This window comes from Amblyomma mixtum, chromosome 2, assembly GCF_055824585.1.
Source record: "Amblyomma mixtum isolate Tamu chromosome 2, ASM5582458v1, whole genome shotgun sequence".
Lineage (NCBI taxonomy): Eukaryota > Metazoa > Arthropoda > Arachnida > Ixodida > Ixodidae > Amblyomma > Amblyomma mixtum.
The window spans coordinates 315,862,203-315,876,373 of NC_143013.1; the positions used below are offsets into that span (position 1 = coordinate 315,862,203).

Sequence of the window (14,171 nt, forward strand, 5' to 3'; positions counted from 1 at the left end):
CTTCACTACGGAGTCCCCCATAGCTTGAGTCGCTTTGGGACGTTAAACCCCAATAAACCAAACCAATCCAAATTTCTTCTACTTCAACCGCTCTTGCAGGTAGGGCTTCACTATTCATTTTTTCGAACTACCGCTTCCGTTATGGAGGTATATTGTTCTAAAAAAAAACTTTAAAATATATAAAAATAAAACTACGAAAAAAATTTATACAGAATTAAGGATGTAGATCAAAATTCTGCTTGCGACAATTACTGAATTTTAACTTTTGTTTTAAAGGGACGCTGAGGATAACTCCGCTGACTCAGTAAAAATTTATTCTCTGGATGTTTCTGGCTTTGTTGACGTTTCTCCGGCAGCAAAAAAAAAAAAAAGCATTTCTCGCGGAGAATAATGGATTTGAAAATCTTCCCGCCAGTCGACTCAAACTCCTGACGTTCTTACCGAGAAGAACGGGTCGCCATCGCTTTCGAGTGTATGGACTTTTAGCGTAGCCTCTGGGATCCGCGACTAATTTAGGTGTCCATGCATGCATTTTACTTGCGGAATCAACCGGTGATGGCGACTCCTACACTTCTTTCTTTGGTCTTTTGTAGCTTGTAGTAGCTCAGTTTTCGATGAGACTCTCTTTGGGATTAAAATGCAGTATTCTATCGATACTGGCCAACTTCTATATGTCATCAGTGGCCCTTTAAACACAACAAATCGTAACCAAATAGGAGTAGCGGCTGCTTATACCAACGTTTCTCTGTTCCATACAGGGTACCTCCAGGGGCGCCGAGTTAAACGCTTGTTTTCTATTCTGCTCTATCAGGAAGTTCTGCTATGTTTGCTTAGTTCTGTTTAAAGCAGAGAACGACGTTCACTTGCCCTTGCAACCGATAACTTCAGTCACGCTGTGCGTGTACATTAAGCGTATGTGATGGCACTCTGTGCCTTGCAGCTTTTGCATAAACGACGCGTGAGCAGCGTCTTAACGATGGTGTGACGTCACAGCAGCGTCTGATGTATGCACGCGACGCTCACGCGATGCAGAGAAAAAACGGGGGGGGGGGGGGGGGTTGTTATGAACGATGTGTAAGGGGTCGCTTATTCGTTTCTTCTAACGAAGCAAAATTTTTCCTCATCTACGCAGCGTGACATGGCGCCCCGTTCGTCCATGACCGCCGCTGCCTCCAGTTCGCGCGCTTTGTATAACCCGACTCGCACGCAGCTCTTTGACGAGAGCTGCCGAACCATCGAGCCAGTTCCGGTATGCGGCCATCAGAGCTGCAAGCGCCCGGTAATTATTACGTGGGGGCCGCGCCGCTTCAAATGAAGTGTGCTGTAGCGCCGCCGGGGACGCGGGTATGCGGGCGGCTGTGCTGAACGCCTACGTATATAGAAAGGTAGCCGGTCTACGCGTAACTGGACGTGCAGCGTTTATGCGCGAGGCGTCATACAGAAAGAAAGCCTTCGCAGAAGGGGTTGCGCGCTCGGCCTCCATGCAGCTGCGGCCTTTCATGTAGGCGCGCGCATATAATCTGTTATTGGCAGCTGGAACAACGGAACGACTCTCGCTTGCTCGCTTGACCTTTGGGCTGAAAGGCTGCGCGGAGGGGGACCAGCAATTTTCCTTGTGCCACTCAGTGTTCGGTGGTTTACACGTTCTCCTTGAAATGAAGTTTCTCACGGCCCTGCATTTGTACAACGTTGTTTGGCAACAGAAACAACCCCTGCTTCCGTGAGTTCCATTCCCCTGAGCTTTTAACGTGCACGCGGCACACAGAATGCGGGGATAAGATCGGTTGGTAAACAGAAACGGGGAGCAATATTTATTTATTTATTTACATTACCTATTGCACCCGGACGGGCAATATTGTATGGGGGAGCGATGCGCATAAAAATAGCAATCAGCAATAGTAACCCGTGCACTTTCTACATTTTCCCAGCCCACCGTACCCCTTCCGCTTTAATGAGGTGACGTTTGCAGCTGTCCGGCACCCTCTCCTCAACCCCATGACTAGAGGTAGCTCGCTCTGATCGGCAGTCAAGTGAACCGGGCAGCTCATTGGTTACGAGGGTGATTTCGGGATCTCGGAGTGGTTTAGCCATTGAGGCTCAGCTGTAACAGCAGGTGTACTGTATTTTGGACTGTATTAATATGTTGCTGGTGTTTATTCAAGGTGAAACAAAAATGCGGAATGTGTGTCGGCCGCCGTAACTGCCTTGTTCAGCGGTGACTCCTGAGCAGCTGCCTCGGCTTGGAGCAGAGTGGAGACGAAGTGTAGGCAAATGAGGACATAGAGTGAAGCACAGTGGAAGCGAGGAGACAGGAGTGGGGAGGGAGAGGCTGTTTGCGTGCATACAAATATAAGCAAATGCGCTTATGTGCGAAAAGTATGCTTTGCTAATGCGAAATTTCTGCCACTGCCGCGCCTGATGGTGGCAGCCTGGTACCGCACCAAAAATCTCGGGAAATTTTCATACTATTTGCAAGCCGCTCGCAAACGATGGGTGTTAGGAAACACCAAGAGCAAGTTTCAGTAGTACTAAGAGCGCAGCATTAAAATATGACGGCGTCCAACCAGGTCTTGAAAGAAAAGTCAGTGAGACAGAGAATGTTCCCCGCTCATATAACGCGGTTTCAAGTGCTTCTTTTCGATGTATACAGCCCTGCTGGTCACAGGCCGTGATCACGCCGCGCGCTCAATGACACAGTTACCAATGCTTATTAGCGAGAGTGCAAGTATGGCGGCGGCCATCTAATTCGCTGTCATGTCCTCGCGGAAACGCTCGCAGCGCGCTTCTTAGAGCAGCCGCGATGCCCTCCGGCCTAAACGCCGCGTGTTCAGTGGCTCAGTGAGCAAAATTGCGCATTAACCAATAGGCGTCCAAACATGGCGGCGTCGAGAAAGCTCGCTATTACTCCTCCGTACTGAGAAATCGTATACACCCGCTTCTGCAGGGGCGCTCGCAGCATGCGCTATATTGCTTCGTCCAGCGCTGCCCACCAGAAATGCAAATGTTCGCCTAGACTCGTCCGGTGGGAAAAGAACGCGCCGGCCTGCCGGGGGAGATGTAATGAACAGCGAGAGGAAAATCGAACAATAAGCACCGCGGGGAAAGAAAGAAAGAAAGAAAGAAAGAAAGAAAGAAAGAAAGAAAGAAAGAAAGAAAGAAAGAAAGAAAGAAAGAAAGAAAGAAAGAAAGAAAGAAAGAAAGACGGAGAAGCTCGAACGTGCCGAGAAAGCTCTCGCGCGCCCGATCGCATACGTGATACGCCTCGGGCAGGCAGGTAGGCAGGCGCGGCGAAGGAAGCCGCGTAGGGAGAACAACTCCCCCCCCCCCTCGCTCTCTCTCTGCGGAGAGGCCTGGAGTTTGTGAGTGCGTTCGTGTATACGTCCGAAGGAATTATGATTAAAGCCCCTATGCCGCGCGGCGCCCCATAAGGAAGCGGAGGAGAGTGCACGCTTGCAGCTGCCTGCGCCGTTTATCTGCTCGCCCTGCTGCGTGGTGCCCGGACACGCTGCGAGGACGAAGACAAATTGCGACGCAGCCTCCCTCCTATCTTTATTGCCAGGCGAAAGAGTAGGGAAAAGAAAGATTCAAAGGAGGACTGCAGCGTTGTTTCGTGGTGGTCAGGCGCACGTACAGTGCGGCGCCCGTATGGCTTCGAGAGTGGCAGCGATGGATAAGCCCGTCGGTGTGTTACAGGTAGTGCGGAAGGTGTTACTGTGTAGCAAGATGGGACAGAACGGATCGGCGCGGTTGGATCACGGGCCGCAGTATCTTTTTCCTGAAGGGTCACTGATTCATCAGCTATAAAGCTGAGGTAGAGCGGACAGAACTGAGGACTGTATTCATGTTATTCAAAATATACGGGGTGGAGCACGTAAAGCTACCCAGTACATGAAAAGAAAAAGTAATAAAATCGAGCACGACAGAAAAGGATATCATTGCGGCACTGGTCGAGGCCTTGTGCTGTCACATCTGTCCTTGTTATTTCATTGTTACTTTCTAATTTGTAGTCAATTAACTGTCTAATCATTGCAGATCTGTGAACCCTTTCAATTATTAAACGTTAGGGCCCTAAAAGAATGTTCCAGTAGCACAACTTTAGTAAGTATATGTGTATTTGTGACAGTACGTTCTAAGCTATGAACTGCGCACGCATATTTCTTGCGCTTCCTGACCAAGTACTGCCTCACTAGACAGTGTCACTGTCAGGAGGAATTCCGGGTGGGGCGACGAGTGGGTCGACGGAAGGATTGGCGTTCACTGACCGGAGACGATTCTGCACGCAGGCATACGTACGAAGCGATGAATGCAGCCACGCGGCGCCAAGAAAGATTAGCCGGCATGACCTCCGTTCTTGCATTCTGCCACCGCGGCCCGCCACGTCCCTCTGCCTCTCTGTGACGTCGAACCATTAATAACAACCTTCCGCCGTTCTCTCTATGCCTAAGCCGTTTTCCATGCATGCGTGGCGACCTGGTCAGTCGTTTAAGCAGTGCGTCTTTTCATACGTGCCGCCTTGCATTTCATGACCACTTCCTCGAGCGAACTTCGGTTTGGCAGCTGAGGCCAAAGATCGAAAGGCTCACTTGTCCCGTCTTTTTGTTGTTGGAGGAGGATCCTCGTCGCTGTGAATGCAGATTGAGGAAGTTTTCTGTGCGTCCACGCGCTAAAAAAAAATAAAAAGTGGTCTCGCATATGAATTGTTTCGTCACTGGACTGAAAACTGCAAATAACCCTCAGGAATAGAACAAAGCACCATGTATGATACCTAGCGTGTTTTATTTTCATGAATTTCTTTTTTTTTTCGTATTCGTTTACTTGTGGGCATATTTCTACGCCTGTTTGCTTCTGTGATCAGAGTTCACGCATGTTCACTATAGGCGATTTTTGAGCGGGACTTTCTCATGTCTGCAGATAGTTCGCGGCAAATATTTTCTTTTCAGGCTGTATCTTTACAGATCTTGGCTTCCTTTCATATCATTTTTGCCCATCAGTTATCGAGTCAATGTTCCGATGACATTCGTTCGTTCGTTCGTTCGTCCGTCCGTCCGTTCGTTCGTTCGTTCGTTCTTTCGTTCGTTTGTTCGTTCGTTCGTTCCTTCCTTCCTTTTCGTTCCTTTTCGTTCGTTCGTTCGTTTTCGTTCGTTCGTTCGTTTTCGATCCTTTTCGTTCATTAGTTCGTTAGTTTTCGTTCGCTCGTTAGTTTTCGATCCTTTTCGTTCATTAGTTCGTTAGTTTTCGTTCGCTCGTTAGTTTTCATTCGCTCGTTAGTTTTCATTCGTTCATTCGTATTCGTTCGGTCGGTCGGTCGGTCGGTCGGTCGGTCGTCCGTCCGTCGGTCGTCCGTCGGTCGTCCGTCCGTCCGTCCGATACGAGTCCTTACAGCAAACCCATCAAAATAGAAGGACGTCATGAGGTCAAACTCCGCCCCTAAGACACTGCGCTCTGTTAGCCTCCAAAGGTTCATAGCCATACGAGATGGAGTGGGAGGGTGATGAGGTATGGGCGCTATGCCTCATCCGACCGGAAATTCTTTCGATGGACGTCAGGTGGCCATGCACAAACACCGACAAATGGAGGTCACTGTGGGTTGCCGGCCATGCACTTATAATACACATCGGAAACTGCGCCGCCGTGTGGATCTCCCCTCCCCCTCTTCCTCTCCGCAGCGTCCGCGTGTTCTGCTCTCTCCCCGGCACTTCCCCTCGTTACGCGTGTTTCCATTGTTAAGAGAGCGCCACGCTGCCGTCCTTTCGTCTGTGGCCGGCAACCGGATACTCCGCGCGGTCTTTGTTGTTGCGGCTGCCTATTTCTCTCCTCTTCTCTGAATTTGGACTCGGGCCACGCGACTCGGGCCAAGGTGACCGCCTGCCACGGAAGAGCGCGCCGCACATTCATCTGCACCACGGGGAGAGAGAACCGTGCACGCATTCTCGGCTCCAAGAGGTCGGCGAAGTTCGTGAGCCTTGGCTCTGTTTTTCTTTTTGTTTTAAAGTAACGTGTGCATGAAATCGAAACCGCTTGGTTTGAAATAAAATCATGCGCACCCAGTAAAATATTTCTACAAAGCTCCTAAATTTGCGACTCTGTCGTTTAAATGTGGCACCTGGTGAAATTGCTGATTGATGCGCCTGCTGCTGTGCTATGGCAATTCCGAAGCTTGACAATCGCAAAGCGCTTTGTTGTTGTTGTTTCAACTTTTAATTAAAGTCTTTCAACGCAAAGCGAAACTTCAATTGCTTCATCAGAATTTACAAGCTACGAATTATGCCACGCAGTTAATCCTTGCCCAGCGGAAGTCTCTCGTAATTAAAGATATCATGCAGTTCGTATGACTTAATGTGGCATGATACAAAACTTGTATAAGCGCAGCACCCCTGTCGCGCAAGTAGGCCTACAACAAAGTGTGCATCTAGAAAAAGCGAACACCCGTGTCACATTCCCCAGCCACGTTCCTTTATTACCGTGGCTGGCTTGTTGCCGAAGCAACAGCTGCGTAAAAAAAAAAAAAGAAAAAAATAAGAGGTCGAACCGCTGAAGTTAAGAATGCTTTCTTACAAACTAACTCCAGCCGGGACCATAGTACACGCGATATGGCCTAGCGTTATACGTAGCTATGATGCCGATCAATCACGGACCACCCCGACGTCAACGCGGCTTTGATAGTTTGCCCTCAGAACTGTCGGCGTACTCTTTAAAGCGTCCGAAATGCTGGCACATTTCAGTATATGAGACGTTACGTACAGGCTCTGTCAAAACTAGAGTCCAAGGGGTTGACTTTTAAGCTGTGTATAGTGGAGCTCTTGTAGCATCTGTAGAAGTCCTAAATTTCGGAGGGGTGATGGCGAGAGTTTCTTTCATCTCGGAGATATTCGGAATGATGAGAATACTTAACGAGCCATATATCCCGGCTCAGGGGAGGCAGACCATCATGATCATCATCAGCCTGACTACGACCACTGCAGGCCAAAGGCCTATGCCATGTCTCTCCCATTAACCGTGTCCTTTGCCAGCCGCGGCCACCGTATCCCCGCAAACATCTTAATCTCTCCCGCCCACCTAACTTCCTGCCGCCCCCTGCTGCGCTTGCCTTCTCTTGGAATCTACATACAGTCTTGGAACCTTGCAGGCCTCTTAACCTCAGACTTTTGGTAAAGGCTGCACATGCGTCACACGAAACGAAACCAATGGTCCACGAGCTAGCTAGCACGTACAAGTACTCACGCGCACAACGAGGAACGATATCACTTTCATCCTTTAGGTGAAATTAGCGAACTCTGCGAGAAAACCGCCGAGCATGGCCTTACTACAGTGAACTAGAATATTCTAGTTCACTGTAGCCTTACTGGAGGGCTGTCCGAAGCCCCGTCGGCCGGCGCCTGTGGCGGCACATTTGTTCCTCCGCCGCGCGCCTTCGTTACGATGCCAGACAAGCGGCTGACGAAGCGACGCGCTCACGGATGAATCCCGACCTTCGCTGGCTGAGCTCCGCACACCGGCGGGGCTGTGTGTGCATCGGCACTGGGCAAACGCGCGGAGCAAGAACCGAAACCAAAGTAACAGGAAGCAAAAATCAATGACGTTCCACGAAACTTGCGAGAGAGACAGAGAGAAAAGGCTGAGGGAAAGAAGGCGAGGGATAACTGAGCGGGAGCAGGAGGCCCCGACGACGACGCTTGAGGCTCTGGCGGACGCAGCGGAGCGGCAAGGCCCCGCAAACAGCCGTCGGTCGTCTCGCCGTGAGCGACGGCTCGGAAAAAGAGGCTGCGCGGCTTTTTCGTCGCGCGTATGTAGTCGGTCGCCTGGGCGTCACACACGCGCACGCTGCGACGGCGCAGATCTCCTCCTGGAGAACAAACGAAATACCTCCTGCATCGAGGTCCCCTCCAGCTGCGCTATGTGTCGTGGTTTCATTTAAACCGTGCATCTTTGTGGAGGCTACAGTCCACTCTCCATAATGGGAGCCAGATCGGTGTGCTGTAATACGAGTGATGTTAATTAATGAAACCAAAGCTTCGGAGTGAATAAACCGGAAGTTCAAATTAACCACATTTCATTGTATATGCACCTGTCCACGACGAATCGTGCAGCACCTGAATTCGTGGTCATTTCGCAAGTGCAGCTGAGGCTTCATGAGGGACAGCCGCAAGAAGGGATCTTTTGTTATTAGTTATCGTGACTGAACAACGCACGAGCCCGGTTCCTTCGTTGTTGTTGTTTTTTGCAATTTTTGCAAAGAGCTTTAAGAAATCACTCCCACTTGTAAGCGACACCATATCTCAGTGACACGAGTGCTGCAGTCGCTGCCCTTTCTTTCTTTCTTTCTTTCTTTCTTTCTTTCTTTTCTTTCTTTCTTTCTTTCTTTCTTTCTTTCTTTCTTTCTTTCTTTCTTTCTTTCTTTCTTTCTTTCTTTCTTTCTTTCTTTCTTTCTCTCTTTCTTTCTTTCTTAGTTTCTTTCTTTCCTTCCTTCCTTCCCTCCTTCCTTCTTTCCTTCCTTCCTTCCTTCCCCCCTTCCTTCCTCCCTTCTTTCTTCCTTTCTTTCCTTCTTTCTTTTCTCTTTCTTCCTTTCTTTCCTTCTTTCTTTTCTCTTTCTTTCTTTCTTTCTTTCCTTCTTTCTTCCTTTCTTTCCTTCTTTCTTTCTTTCAAGCATGCGAGATTGCTCCGCCGTTCCTCAAAGTGGAGGATTGCGGCAAACACTACTCACAGTGTTTGAGGAACAGAATAAAAGCAGAAGACAAACGAGCCAAGGGAGAATGGCATGAAGGGAAGACCCCAGGGGCCCCCGGCAGCGACGTCGTGAGCTCCATTTGCGTCGGAGAAAGAAAATGACGCAAATACTCGGAAAAGCGATACGCATTCCGTCTCTATCCTTCATCGCCACCCGTGCTGTTCGGACCGCGGTGGCGCCGAGTCCTGGAAAACAAAGGACTTCGGTTGCGGAGATTGCGGAGACGCAGTTTTGAAAGAAAGAAGGCCTTCACGGCCGTCCATGCCTTCACTGATGGATTCGCGAGGCGTCGGGTTCAGTTGACGCGGTGCCGCTGTAAGTGGGGAGGTGGCTTGTAGCGTGCTCGTGCGGAGAGTGTCGTATAAGCTATAACCTACCGAGTTGCGTACTACATGCGTGGAGGAACGCGTGGGCTGAATACAATGGCTCGTGTGCCGTCCAGCAGTTTTTGGCGCTGCGCCGCCGCTGTATACTAAACAGCGTATGCCCACCAAATCATCCATTCTTCCACACGTTCAGCCACTTCTTTTTCGTTTTGCTGGCGTCTTGGCAGAGCCGACCAACAGCGACGGCAGCGGCAGAAAAAAAAAACGACAAGTGGAAAGGAAACACGGCAAGTTCAGCTGCGAAACGAACCGAAGTCGACAGGAAGGCGTTCGGTTCGGTGCTCGTACAGAACTTCGTGCCGATAACGGTTGAGCTTCTCGGCGAGCCCTTGAGGTTTCGAATTGGATACTGAAAGTGGGTTAAGTACGCCAGCACTAGAGTGTATAAGAGCGCACTGAAGCGTTCGCTGATCCGTGTGTAGCGTGCGGGCGACCCCCATACTCCCACACCGGGGCTCGGAACTTGTCAGTCGCTCACTCGAAACGGCGTCGTGCGCTTGTTTAGTCGTTCAGCCTGGCCCGTCGCCCTGCGGCACCCTCGCTCGCACAGGAATCCCCTCGGCCGTGAGGTGCGACCTTGCCGGTCGGAGCCGGGCCGTGCTGTTCAACAGCTCCAGGTAACGCTCGAGTCGAACAGGCTTCAAGAGCCTTACAAACGACCGTTGCAAGATTTTGCACTGGCGTTGTGTAGGCTGTCCACCGTCCCTAAAGCGCACTCTGCTGATTCACGCCGAAAAAGGTCTCCTTAGCACGCAATGTGCGGCTATAGTTTAGAAATATCCTCGCCGCTAAACATTTCTGACAAATCTGCTATTAAATAGCAGGGATGTGCGAGTATGCGAGATTTTGCGCACTACTGAAATATTTCTTGGTACGTGACTCGTACTCGATTCATGAATTTCGTATTCGCTATCTCCAAATATTCGCCGATAATTCGTGCTCATTGCAATTGCCACGCCGAAATTGATTCGCCTTCTCTTGGTCGAGCTCACGTTTTCTTTGTCAACGCAATACGGGATGTTATATGCGCAGTTCTTAGGCTATCAAGGGGCACTGGTCTAAGTGTGGGCCGGGAAGGCTGGTCATATTCCGCGCACACGCATGTTGACCGCAGTGCTTTTGCGCAGGAGCGTGTGAATCCCGCTGCCAGTTCGACCGGCTGACCGGACAAGACGACGAGCTTTTTCCCGGGCACCCTTTCTTCGTCGCCGCCGTGCGCTGTTCGGCCTCGTCCGATGCGCCGCCCGCGGGGCATGAAGCGTCAACCTCTCTCCTCACGAGGAAGGGGGTCGCTCGCGGGTCGGAGGGGCAGCCGTCAGGCAGGATAACGAACCACCACCCTCGGATTAGCCTCGAGGAGAGCGCGCTATCGCCGCTCCGCAGCCGCTGTGTAGTATTATATTCCCCATTGTTCTGGCTGCGCGGTACTCGGACGGCGTTTCGTGTGGGGTTTCTCTTTTTACTGCTGCGAACGGGTTCCGACGGAGGAGTAGGAGACACGCTTTAACGATTACAAGGGATGTTTGCCTGGTAGTCAACGGGTTTTACGAAGCACTAGTTCATCGTGCAACGCGCTATGAATAGAATTTGCGATGTCTAACTCAATCTTTGTTCATCACTGTGTAGTGCCAGCTTGTCCAGCGACAGCTTCTCAGAAGTGAAATTGCTTTCTTGCTTCTATTTGAAAGGCTACGGGGAGTAAACTATCCTATAGGAATCGAGGCCGCTGCACTTGCTTCGTAACATACGAAAAAAAAGCCCCCTGTTGTGGGGATTGAGCTTCTTGGGCTACCCGAGTGTGCGGCCGCTTCTGCCGTTTCGTTAGTTAGAGGGACCCCCCGTGGGGTGTCCGCGAGCGGAATGCGGGCGGCCGCGCTGCTTGTCCTCCCTTGCAAGGGAAGCTCTTCCGAGAACCGCAGTAAATCACCCTCCCTTCCGTTCTTCCCGCTTCGACCTCGCGTCCCCATTGGGTCACCCCGAGTGACAGTTGGGGGCGTTGTTTCGGCGAGAGGTCCCGAGCGGGAAATGAGCGGGGAGATCGCCACCGACTCGGGCAGCAGAAAGGTGCGTAGAGTTTGGCTCCCGGGTGCCCAGGCCTTTGCCGGGGGCCCAAGAACGCGGGTGCTTTAACGTGCGCATCTAGTATGTATGCTTGAGTCCAGGCCCGAACCTCCGGAGTCGTGTAGCCCGCCTGTGCGGCGCCGACGCGCTCCGGATTTGGGAGGGCCTGATTTGGCTGGTTCTCCGTCATCGCCGGCCATTGCCGGTGACGACGCGCGATGAGCCATCGATGTGCGACCTGCGTCGTCAAGATGTGCTCCGCGTATACCCCATCCTTCCTCGTGTTGCGCTACGCGTGATTTAACCCTTTGGTTGGCCGCTTGGCATGCGATCGCCCTTAGCTGGGCCGTCAGGCGCGTATGTAGTCCTTGCTTTGCGCGCGCGGCTCCGCGGGCCCGCGTTCGGGTGCTGCGGCGGGGCTAAGGGTTGCACCGAGGTCTGGGGATTAGTGCAGTGTTATGTAATGCAGCTTTCTGTGTAATAAACACTTGTGCTCTCAAATAACTGCGCCTTCCTTCCTTCGGAGCGAGAGCGCAGGCGCGCACCAAACACTGGCAGTGCCCTGAGCTTGCTCCGGCCCGAACCCGCGATATTTGGGCGAAGTGCTTCTTAATTAGCACACCGTCACTCCGGTGTTGACGAACCCACACTGTGTAAATTTCGGAGATTGGATGGGGAGGAAAGTGTTATTGCGGACACAACACAAGGAAAGGTATTAGGGTCGGTATAGAAGTAGTAGTTGGTTATAAAGATATCACGATCGATCGACCGATCGATCAATTGATTGATTGATTGATTGATTGATTGATTGATTGATTGATTGATTGATTGATTGATTGATTGATTGATTGATTGATTGAAGATGTGACACAACACTGCTGCCACGCATGAGACCGGGTGAATATATAAACTTTCGTACAAACCTTGCGTATGGTGTGGCTTGCGTTTCTCTGAAAACGTGGATCTGGCTGAAGAAATGTGACTTTTCTCCAGGCAGACCTCCTAGAAAGACTTTGCTGATTTCCATAGGCGCGTAATGCCAAACATCTATTTGAATTTAATTCATTAAACAAGTAAAACACGTTGTGTTCAATAATTTAACCTGCGAACAATAGGGAGCATCTATGTTTTGAGAACCGAATCCCCATTTTCGGGCTGTAACACTAGTCAAGCCAAATACGAAGTTGACATCCACCGAGAATTCGAATGTAAATCAAGTGCTCTTTCAGCAAACCGTACAGACGATGGGACCTCTTCTTCCTCTTGTTAATTTCGAGGAACTATATGGAAATATGCACTGAGTTTGTTTGTGCGTAGAAGCTCGCGTATTTGCAGACCCCATGAGGTGACGTGGGCAGCGTCACTTCGAGAAGCACTTCGACTTTACTCATCTAAGTGGTGTTGCTCAGAGCCATTGAGAAGTAAACTTTGTTCTTTTATTATTTTCTATGCCGTAAACGCGCTCACGTGTAGCTGAAGAAGGTGGAAGTAACAGCACACAGCCAGGACGGCGAGTCTATACATTCTTGTCACGAACGAAGCAACCGTGCGTGGAAGGGAGTGATGGTTTGGCAACGCATTTACTCCCTAATGACTAACCGCGTGCCACTTTCCGTCCTTTGTGGTTTAAAGTGCCGAGCCACGGGCAAAGCCGCAGTTGCAAAGCCTGTAGACAGACGAGGGATGACAAGAGTAATGACAGTTAGCGCAACCTCACCTGGCGAACTTGGAACGACGAGCAGCGACAGAGCGAGCTTCACGCAAGAGCGGCCGTTGCACGCGTCTTGAGCAATCCGCGTTCTAGGAAGAAAAAGTGCTCCTCAATGCTTGGCCTTGAACGGCGTTAAGCGCTGGATCTCCGGACAGCGGCGGACGTAGCCGTCGGTGTTTTTCCTTGTCCGTGTTTAAGCTACCGCAGTCCAACTGAAGTTGCCGTGCCAGACGAAAACAACCAAGAGGCCGGTGAAGAAAATACGCGTGTTTTGCGCGGAATTGCTGCTTTTATGCACGACCGACCTTTCCGGCGGCCGCTATGTGCTGATTGCGTTGATAGCGTAGCACTGCGCGGTCCCGTTGGCTTCGAGTACGTGTCCGCTGTCAACGCTAGCGACTTGTGAGTTCGTCACGGTGCACTGGATTCGCATGCACCGGTCGGGGAGAAAAGGTGAGTGATACAAAACTTAGAATAAGCACAAAATGAAGTTGTAACATCCTGACGGGAACGAATAAATATGACAAGAATTGGCAATCGCCATTTGTGAAAACTTAACATAACGCCCCTTCTTAGCCCCTTGTGGCCGAGTGTATGCGAATTCGCGACAAGCCGTTTGGGCTCCTGAATCGGCCTGGAACGCGCAAAGAGCAATACACTTGCTTCAGGCAACATTTGTAGGTGCCCGACAACCGCATAACAGCGGAGCGCAATCTCGCGCTGATAAAGTTCTGTAGGCCATTGTTTCCACGGTGGAAACTGCACGAGTCCCGCTCGTCTTCGTCCACTTTGATTTCCGTCGGATGAATGTGGTAAGCTGATGAGTTGTGAACAAAAAAAAAAAGAAAGGGTATTTCAGTTAACTTGCTTCTACATAACAGCTCTGTTTAAAAAAGAAAAACGGAGGTTTTTTTCCTCTTGACGCATGCGTTTTCGCAACGTTATAAGTTCCTGTTCATCCGGCGGATCGATTCATCATTCGTATGTAACCCAGTCTCTGCTGGATTATTCGCGAAATGTCGTTTTCACACATCGTCTCCAATAGCCCGCGAGCAACCGCGTGTCTAGTCAGATGGAAGTTATGAAGGAAGCTAAAGATGCGCCAGATGTCTCCAATTGACTCTTCGGTCTTCGGGACAGTTTGTGACGGATGAAAGCGGATTGTCTGGATAGTTCTGAGTCATGTTTAATAGAACGCGCCTCACAGTCATGGCTGTCCTGATTCGGACGACTGCAAAGTGAGCGCGTCGCTATCGCCGCAGCCGAGTTTCTTCATGAGGGCGCTAGA

At 50.6% G+C, this 14,171-nt stretch overlaps 1 protein-coding gene across 3 annotated transcripts in view; it reads left to right on the forward strand.

Annotated features, from left to right (window-relative positions):
• Positions 1 to 14,171, forward strand: part of LOC149365061 (uncharacterized) — an 86,501-nt gene that overhangs the window by 18,038 nt on the left and 54,292 nt on the right. Inside the window, exon 1 of one of the 3 annotated variants that reach the window (XM_089575143.1) lies at positions 1,122 to 1,279. The exons of the other annotated variants lie outside the window; for them this stretch is intronic. The gene's annotated coding sequence lies outside the window, so the exon portion shown is untranslated. Of the gene's footprint in view, positions 1 to 1,121; positions 1,280 to 14,171 lie in introns of those variants that run through there. 3 annotated transcript variants of the gene reach the window in all.